The following is a 10,445-nucleotide window of genomic DNA, read 5'->3' as shown; positions in this document are numbered from 1 at the left end:
ATGAATGGTTCATAAGGCACAACACTTGGTGAAGGTTTTGCAAATGGGGTTGCAAGCTTTGGGTTTAACTGTGGAGGAAACTCCGTAGTTAAGCGCGCTCAAGCTGGAGTAGTACTGGGATGGGTGACCTCCCAGGAAGTCCCGGTGCTTCACCCCTGTGAGCATCACCTAGATCCAATGAGTGCTAAGTGTTCCATTTATTCTCATGAGAGATGGATTCATGTTGAATCACTACTCATGAAACATGGGTCTTCGAGTTTGACTCAAAATCACACAGTTAAATCCTGATATTCACATCACAATTTGACTAGCTATGGAAATCATGTCCTATTTATCAATTGATGAGCTTAAGGGGCTTTCTAATGAATGGTTCATAAGGCACAACACTTGGTGAAGGTTTTGCAAATGGGGTTGCAAGCTTTGGGTTTAACTGTGGAGGAAGCTCCGTAGTTAAGCGCGCTCAGGCTGGAGTAGTACTGGGATGGGTGACCTCCCGGGAAGTCCCGGTGCTTCACCCCTGTGAGCATCACCTAGATCCAATGAGTGCTAAGTGTTCCATTTATTCTCATGAGAGATGGATTCATGTTGAATCACTACTCATGAAACATGGGTCATCGAGTTTGACTCAAAATCACACAGTTTAATCCTGATATTCACATCACAATTTGACTAGCTGTGGAAATCATGTCCTACTTATCAATTGATGAGCTTAAGGGGCTTTCTAATGAATGGTTCATAAGGCACAACACTTGGTGAAGGTTTTGCAAATGGGGTTGCAAGCTTTGGGTTTAACTGTGGAGGAAGCTCCGTAGTTAAGCGCGCTCAGGCTGGAGTAGTACTGGGATGGGTGACCTCCCGGGAAGTCCCGGTGCTTCACCTCTGTGAGCATCACCTAGATCCAATGAGTGCTAAGTGTTCCATTTATTCTCATGAGAGATGGATTCATGTTGAATCACTACTCATGAAACATGGGTCATCGAGTTTGACTCAAAATCACACAGTTAAATCCTGATATTCACATCACAATTTGACTAGCTGTGGAAATCATGTCCTACTTATCAATTGATGAGCTTAAGGGGCTTTCTAATGAATGGTTCATAAGGCACAACACTTGGTGAAGGTTTTGCAAATGGGGTTGCAAGCTTTGGGTTTAACTGTGGAGGAAACTCCGTAGTTAAGCGCGCTCAGGCTGGAGTAGTACTGGGATGGGTGACCTCTCGGGAAGTCCCAGTGCTTCACCCCTATGAGCATCACCTAGATCCAATGAGTGCTAAGTGTTCCATTTATTCTCATGAGAGATGGATTCATGTTGAATCACTACTCATGAAATATGGGTCATCGAGTTTGACTCAAAATCACACAGTTAAATCCTGATATTCACATCACAGATTTAGACATTGTCGAGCTCCTCTAGGCATGACCAAGTGTTAGTGCTAAGTACCAGTGAAGACCAAGTTAGTCGGCAAAGCAACAACAGTGAAGATTCTGATCCCACACTCTCCTCCCTGTTACCAAGAAAGACAAAGATTCTTAGAGATATATACCAAGATGAAAGGTATGAAGATTATGATGAGAGTGTTAATTTTGCATTATTTTCTCATAGTGATCCAATATATTTTGAAGAAGCAATCAAAGTGAAGAAATGGTAAAAGGCCATGGATGAAGAAATAGATGCTATAGAAAGAAATAAAACATGAGAGCTAACTAAATTGCCTCCCAAGAAGCATGTGATTGGAGTGAAATGGATCTATAAGACCAAATACAATGCTAAAGGCAAGATTGATAAGCATAAGGCAAGACTAGTAGTCAAGGGCTACAAACAACATTATGGAATAGATTATGATGAGACATATGCCCCTATTGCAAGAATGAAAATCGTGTGTGTTGTCATAATGATTGCAGTCCAACACAAGTGGAAGCTATTTCAAATGGATGTGAAGTTCGCCTTCCTAAATGGTGTATTGAAAGAAGAAGTGTATGTGGAGTAGCCACCTGGTTATGAAGTTGCAGGTGAAGAGAATAAAGTATATAGATTGAAGAGAGCTCTTTATGGGCTCAAGCAAGCTCCAATGGCATGGTACAGTAGGATTGATTCAAATTTGATGAGCAATGGCTTTAGCAAAAGCAATGGTTAGCTCACTCTTTACATCAAGGCAGCAGATGGTAATGTATTGATTGTTGTCTTGTATGTAGATGACTTGATTTTTACTAGTAATGATAAGGCTCAAATTGGTGAGTTTAAAGAGGCCATGAAAAGTGAATTTTAAATGATAGATCTAGGTCTCTTGAAATACTTTCTAGGCATAGAAGTAAAACAAATGCATGATGGCATCTTCATCTCTCAAGAAAAGTATGCAAGGAAGATCTTAGAGAGATTTAAAATGCAGAACAGTAAGGCAGCCCCCACACCAATAGTAGTAGGTTTGAAGTTGAGCAAGGAAGACTCTAGCAAGAGAGTGGATCCAATATTATACAAGAGTATGGTTGGAAGTCTAATGTATTAGACTACAACTTGGCTAGACCTAATGCATGCAGTAAGTCTAATTTCTAGATTTATGGAAACACCAAAGGATTTCCATTGGCAAGCGGGAAAGAGGATCCTAAGGTATGTGAAAGGTACCAAAGGATTTGAGATTTTATACACTACAAATGATGATTTCAAGTTGGTTGGTTACACTGATAGTGATTGGGCTAGAAGTTTAGATGATAGGAAGAGCACTTTCAAGTACATGTTTCATATGTGATCGGGTGCAATTTCATGGGCTTCCAAGAAGCAACCTATTGTTGCTCAATCTACAGTAGAGACTGAATACATAGCAGTAAATGTAGCATCATGTCAAGCTATTTGGTTAAGGAGGATCTTGATAGATTTGAATGAAAGAAAAGAGGATGGAAGCACAATTTATTGTGACAACATCTCATCAATTGCATTGTCAGAGAATCGAGTCTTCCATGGGAGAAGAAAACATATAGAGATCAGATATCACTTCATCAGAGAGTTGGTGGAGAATGGAGATATCAAGATGGAATTTTGTAGGTCTGAGCAGTAGCTAGCAGACATCTTTACTAAGCCTTTAGGCATTGGACCTTTTGTACACCTAACAGAGTGTCTTGGTGTGGTTGATTTGGATTAGCATTGATCCTTATTATTTTGGCTCGAGACAAAGGGGGAGTGTTGAAATATTTAATACGACAGTTGACATTTACCCCTTGAGCCAAATGCTCATCTACCACCTCTAACGCCCAGAACAGACAGAAACATAAATACAGTGGGTGACATCTTTAGAAATCAAAAAAGAGGGGAGAAATGGAATGTGACAAAAGGAATGTTTATTCATTCATTTAGTGTGTTCAAGTAGAGTTCAAGCATATCAAGCAAATCATTAGTTGCAGAGCAGAGAAGAAGAAGGAAGAAGAAAAGAAGTTTGTGCCTGCAGTTGCACGTGTTTCTTCTATTCTCTCTGTAAGTTTGTTATTGTTGAACTTCTTTTGTTGAAGCAGTGATTGCTCCAGGCACCATTGTATGTAGCCATTAGAGTTGCAGATTTAAAGTTTATTGAGATTTGAAGTATTATCAGTTTAAGGTTATTTTAGGTTTTTTCTGGTTGAAGCCGAATGCTCCCTAATTTTGTAATAGTTTAAATCTTAGTTGAATAGAAAAGCAAGCAGACATACTTGAATCTATTGTTCTTTCTCTTCTATTCATTGCATTTGTCAAGTTTTTTTGAAATGTCAAGCTTTGGCTTTTTGTTTTTAAAGGTGAAAGCATTCATGTTGAAATTTTATAAGTTATAATTTTTCAGTTTGGAACAGAACACTCGGCATCCTCTTCACTTTGTTGTAAGTGTCGAGCATTTCCTTTGTAAACCAAACTCACTTGACATCCATTGGTGCCAAGCATTATTTGTGTGCGGAGCTCTTCTTGTGCCAAGCCAACTCGGCACGTGTTGCCTGTCACTCAGCACCATCAAGTGCTGAGCAACCTGCCACTCGGCACCATCAAGTGTCGAGCAATCTGTCACTCGGCACCTTCAAGTGCCAAGTAAAACTAGCACTTGGCACCTTCATGTGCCAAGCAACTTTTAAGTGCCGAGCAAAATTTTAAGTTTAAGATTGTGAGTTGAAGTTTGATTTTATAATATTTCTCACAAACTTTTGTATCCATATTATCAAAATATAAATGCAAGAGAATTGTATAAGTATCATCCTTTCCCATAAACTTATTGTCTGTTCATGTAGATCTTGTGTGTATTACTATTCATTAGTTCGACAAGTTCGTTTTGGTCTCATGTAGAGAAAATTACTAGAGCACTCGCCCGTAGAAAATTAGTACATCTAAATATTGTGTGCAACATAACATTCTCTCTCCATCGTTTAGTTGCGTTGCAACGTTCTATTTAGGTTAAGAGCAAGACTTAAAATAAATGATTCTTTCGTTCACAATTCAATATTGGAAACGCTTGGTGAGCGATATTGAGCGTGTTTGGATAGAGATTCAAATGAAAGTTCCCTCCATAGAAGAGAGATTAAAATTGGGAGACGACTAAAAAAATGGGCACGTGAAAAATGAGAGCTTAACTTGCTCAGAGAAAGAAATTCTTCCATCACATTCACAGACAGATCATGATGTCCCAAAACAAATAGATCTTTAATTCCAGTACGTCTACATACGAATTCAGCTGTAGAAAATTAAGAATCCTAATCAAACAACAATTAGATTTGGGTGTAGAAAATTAAGCTGCGTGATTTGAATTAAAAATGATATGCACAACAATATAGCTCTCTGGTCCAATCCTCAACCATATTTTGAACAGTAAATTCATTTCAAAGTAACGTGGTTTAATTAGATAAGTATTTTTACACGTGAATAGAATATGTCAGTGGCGGTGAAATTATTTTTGGCATATAAATAGGGTCCCAGGGATACAAACATTAGCAAACATTAGTGTTACAACCATCTATCTTTCCAGTTGTGAAAGTTTGTTTAGCATTTTATTGGCTTTTGGATTTCGAGCATATTTGAAATGGGTATTCCAGTGATTGATGTAAAGAAGATTGATGGAGGAGAGAGGAAGGCCATAATGGCCCAAATCGCACAGGCTTGTGAGTCTCCCAGATTTTTTCAGGTATTTATATGCGTAAAACAAGTTTATGAGGAATCTGTATTAGTGGAGTTCGGAGTGAAGCTCTTACCATCATTTTATCATTGTTATGCTACAATCTCAGGTCCAGCGAGATTAAAAACACAATCAGTAAAATGATTGTTATGAGATAAAAAGTGATAAAAAGAGTCAGTTTTACTTATATAGAAAAGAACTAAGTTTTGAAAGAGTTCTAGTTGGTGTCGGGAGTTCTTTCTTACAATCATTTTGCTATTGTTACGCTATAATTTTATTATTAATTTTATTGCCATGATTAACCAGTCATGCCATAAACGATGCTTTAAGCATTCATCAAAATCTATTTAATTTAAATGAGTGACGTTTACTTCATGAAAAGTTGAATATAAATTCCCACATCCCAGATACTTTTAAGTTTAGGTCCAAATTAAACCATTAATTTTTCATTGCAAACTTGTTTGATTGTTAAGCTCAAATTGACTGAACTGGTTTAAATTTTTCAGGTTACAAACCATGGCATTGACCATTGTCTTCTGGACCATCTTAAAGAGGTATGCTCACAGCAATACAAGATTAACAGAGAGCAACACTTCATTGATTCTTCACCAGTAAGGGCACTGAACAAGGTCATTCAAGCTGAATCAAAGGGAAATTATGTTGAGAATATTGAGAATTTGGACTGGGAAGATGTTTTTCAAGTCCACGAGATGAAAGAGAGAAATTCTTGGCCTTCAGAACCCAAAGATTTCAAGTACGTACAATATTCAATAAATGTTAATCTATACCGCTGCACATTATTATATTTGATTTTTCTATATATATTCTATTAGCAACTAATTAACACAATGAGTAGAATCAATTCAAATAATTGAACTTCAGTACATATTATTTTCCAGTAATTGATTTGTCTTAGAGTAAACTTTGTAACTCATTTGATTCAACTCAACGCCAAATATCTACCACATTAACTTTTGCATTCTATACAGGGATATAATGGAGGATTTCTGCAGCCAAATATTCAATCTGACAGAGAAATTGTTGGAAATAATAAGTGAAAGCTTGGGGCTAGACATAGGATATCTAAAATGGGTATTTGCAGGTGGAGAGAAGAAGGAGAAGCCATTCTTTGGGCACAAAGGTGAGCCATTATCCTCCATGCCCAAGGCTAGATCTGATAAAGGGCATCCGTGCTCATACAGATGCGGGTGGCCTCATTCTCTTGTACCAAGATGATGAGGTTCCTAGCCTTCAAGTGCTCAGCAATGGCAGCTGGATTGATGTGCAACCAATGCAACACTTGATAGTTGTGAACATTGGTGATCAGTTAGAAGCAGTGAGTAACGGAAAGTATAAGAGTGCATGGCATAGAATTCTCCCAACAAAGGATGGAAACCGATTATCATTGACATCCTTCTATAATCCCTCATACAATGGGGTAGTGAGCCCTGCACCTAAGATCCTTGTTAAAACCAATGGGAATGCTGCTTATCCAAAGTACACATTTGGTGACTACATGAAGATTTACTCTGAGCAGAAATATGAAGAAAAGGAACCTCGTTTTAAAGAAGTGGGAAAGTTGAATTAACAATTTTCCTACTGAATGGAAAACATGGCCAATAAATTTAACACCCTTTTAACTATTTAGTGAACAAAATCTTAATCATAACACAGCAAAAACTCATAGCAGAAAACTCAGGAAAATGAGCGCTGAAAACTCTAGGCCCAACAAGTCTATTTATAACAACAACTGTAATAAATGTGTAGAAATCTCTAGAAGTGGTTTTTGGTGTATTATAATGTGAGTGGTTGGTAGTTGGAGGGATGGCCGCACATGCTTCTGGAAGCATCTTGGTCGGTGGAATTAGTTTATGTTGACATCCCCCCTAAATTGATTACAATAGCTATACTAAATATCTACTATCTAAATATCCCCTCATAATCTACATATGATGGGTCCTAGCCTAACACCTTGTTAGGTACCCATTTACAATCTGTTATCTCCTAAATACAATGGTTGGAATTCATAAGAATCCCCCCTGAATGACGACCATGAGACAATTATGTCACTGCTCTTAAGCCCAAAAGATGTCAAAGAGATACAAACTTGGGTTCACTTAAAGCCTTGGTGAATAAGTCAGCAATCTGGTCCTCTATCTTGCAATATTGAAGATGAATCACCTATTGCTGGAAAAGATGCCTGATATAATAATGATAGACTTCAATATGTTTGGTGTGAGCATGGAACACTAGATTCTTAGACAATGATATGGCACTTTGATTATCACAATGAAGTAGAGAAGGCCCTGTATGATGTTGCCTGAGGACTAATAAGATAGCTCGTAGCCAAGTGATGTCTTTTGTTGCTTCATTTGCTGCAATATATTTAGCTTCTGTAGTGGATAGAGCTATGGTAGACTGCTTTTTACTGCACCAAAAAATGGGACCTGCACCAAGATAGACAACATAACCTGTAGTGGACTTACGATCATCCATGCATCCTGCCCAATCAAAATCTGAATAGCCAATAAGTGAAATATCTCCATGAAATGAATAATAGATGCCCATCGTTAAAGTCCCTTTCACATATCTTAGTATTCTTTTAGCAGCTATCCAATGTGGGACTTTAGGTGAGCTCAAAAATCTGGAAACCACACTAACTGTAAAAGAAATATCAGGACGAGTGTGTGTTAAATATACAAGACTACCAACCAATTGCCTATATAAGGTAGGATCAACATCTTCACATTCCATGTCCTTGCTTAATTTCAACCTCAAAGCAATTGGAGTAGATACACTTTTACAATCTATGATTTGAAACCTCTTCAATATGTCTAGGGCATACTTAGTTTGAGAAAGATAAAATCCATCATCTTTTTTCCATACCTGTATACCAAGAAAATAGTGTAGAAAACCAAGATCCTTCATCTCAAATGTATTTTGCAAGCTTAACTTTATGTTACTAATTTTATCCATGCTATGCCTTGTGATAATAAGATCATCAACATAAAGCATAATAATTATGATATCACCACTAGCAAATTCTTTCACATACAAATTTGGATCATGTGGACTATTATGGAAGCCTTGAATTTGAAAATATTCATCAATTCTAGCATACCAAGCCCTTGGAGCCTGTTTGAGACCATATAAAGACTTCCTTAATTTGCAAACCAAATGTTCTTTCCCTTGTATTTCAAATCCTTGTGGCTGAGTCATATAAATCTCTTCATCTATTTCACCATTCAAAAATGCATTTGTAACATCCATTTGGTGTAAAGGCCACTTAAAATGAGCTGCTAATGCTATAATAACTCTGACAGTACTAATCTTTGCTACTGGGGCAAAAGTTTCTGTGTAATCAATCCCTTCTTTTTGTGAATACCCTTTGGCTACTAGTCTTGCCTTATGTTTTTCAATACTCCCATCTGACTTGAACTTGGTCTTATATACCCACTTATTGTTAACCACATTCTTACCTTTTGGCAACTCTACCAATTCCCAAGTGTTGTTCTTTATCAATGAATCATACTCATTTTTCATAGCTTCTTCCCATTCATTTTTTCCTTTGGCCTCTTCATATGTTTGAGGATCATTAGTCTTCATTATGGTGGTCATCAAAGCATAATTAATTTGGTGAGTCCTTTGATAAATTTCTTGAATACTCTTGATCTTTGGAGAAGGACTAGATTCTTCATTCATGTCAAAGGGTTCCTTAGAACTTTCACCAGTTTCAAAATTATTAGGATCTTCATGATTCTCAATGGCCACATGTGGAATAGGAGTGGATATTGGCATATCATCAAACCCTTCATTAAACTTGACATCCCTACTTGTAAACACATCTTCCACACTAGAATCATATAACCTATATCCTTTCCTTTGGTCATCATACCCCACAAAGATGCACTTAATGCTTTTCTTATCAAATTTCTTTTCTCTAATCTCATCTGGCACATGGGCATAGGCTTCACATCCAAACACTCTAAAATAATTAACATTAGGTTTTCTTCCACTCCAAGCTTCTTCAGGAGTAATGTTTTGCAAAACATTTGTAGGAGATCTATTCAAAACATGAGATGCGGTATTAATAGCTTCAGCCCATAGAAACAAAGGAAGATTCTTAGATTGTAGCATACAACGTGCCACTTCCACTAAAGTCTTATTCTTCCTTTCAGCAATACCATTTTGTTGAGGAGTATATCTAATAGTCATCTCTCTTTTGATCCCATGATGATCACAAAATGATTTGAACCTATTGTTTACATATTCTCCACCATTGTCAGTTCTAATTCTCTTGATCTTATTTCCACTTTCATTTTTCACAAGAGCTTTAAATATTTCAAATTTGTTAAACACTTCATCCTTTTTTTTCAAGAAATAAACCCAAATTTTCCTTGAAAAATCATCAATAAATGTCAAGATATACCTAGCTCCTCCCTTTGATGTTGGATTCATAGGACCACACAAATCACTATGGATAAGTTCTAGACTTCTTTTTGCTCTCCATGTAGACCTCTCAAAAGTGTCTCTATGTTGTTTACCAACCATGCATCCTTCACACACATTTCTATTTAATTTTATCCAAGGTAATCCATCAATCATATTCATCTTTGAAAGCATAGTAAAACTTTGATAATTTAAATGACCATACCTTTGATGCCATAACTCACTTAAGGATGATCTTGTAGTGATATAAGCCTTCTTAGCAACACTAGCTTGAAATTTATATAATCCATCATTCTCAACTCCTCTAGCAACTATTTTGTATCCATCATTAATATTCTTGATTAAACACTTATCTGAATAAAACTCCACCTTATATCCATGTTGAGTTATTTGACTCACTAATAGAAGATTTTTGGCCAACCTAGGTACAAAATTCACATTAGTTATTTCCAAATTTTTACCATCATTACTTTTCATTGAAATTGTACCTATTCTTTCTATGTGATGTGAACTATCATCACCAAGAAATATTTTTGCACCTTTTGTTGCTTCTAAAGAGCTAAAGATATTTTTGTTGTGAGTTAGATGTTGGCTAGCTCCCGAATCAATATACCATGCATTACTTGAATCACCTTGAGCAGCCAAAGAAGCTATCATTATATGATGATCACCCTCTTCTTGACCAAAATTTGATTGCCTTCTTTGATTAAATCTCTTTTGCCATTTCTTAAAACATTGATCACTTTTATGTCCTTCTTTTCCAGACTTGAAACATTCGATAGTATTTGCTCCTTTGAGATTATTATTATAATTTCTCCCTTCATTTTGTGGCCTTTGATAATTTTTCCTATTTTGATTATCTCTTTGTTGAGACCATTG

The 10,445-nt window shown here is 36.7% G+C and overlaps 1 pseudogene across 1 annotated transcript; it reads left to right on the top strand.

The window, feature by feature from the left end:
- Positions 1-4,942: 4,942 nt before the first annotated feature.
- LOC149559740 (1-aminocyclopropane-1-carboxylate oxidase-like) lies at positions 4,943-6,720 on the top strand (annotated as a pseudogene). Its single transcript, XR_016363303.1, has 3 exons — positions 4,943-5,126; positions 5,624-5,871; positions 6,107-6,720. The product of XR_016363303.1 is annotated as a 1-aminocyclopropane-1-carboxylate oxidase-like (transcript).
- Positions 6,721-10,445: the final 3,725 nt, after the last annotated feature.

The sequence above is a fragment of the Cupressus sempervirens genome, chromosome 4, assembly GCF_028749045.1.
Source record: "Cupressus sempervirens isolate cs-2001-9-10 chromosome 4, ASM2874904v1, whole genome shotgun sequence".
Classification (NCBI taxonomy): domain Eukaryota; kingdom Viridiplantae; phylum Streptophyta; class Pinopsida; order Cupressales; family Cupressaceae; genus Cupressus; species Cupressus sempervirens.
This window is presented reverse-complemented; position numbering and strand designations above follow the sequence as displayed.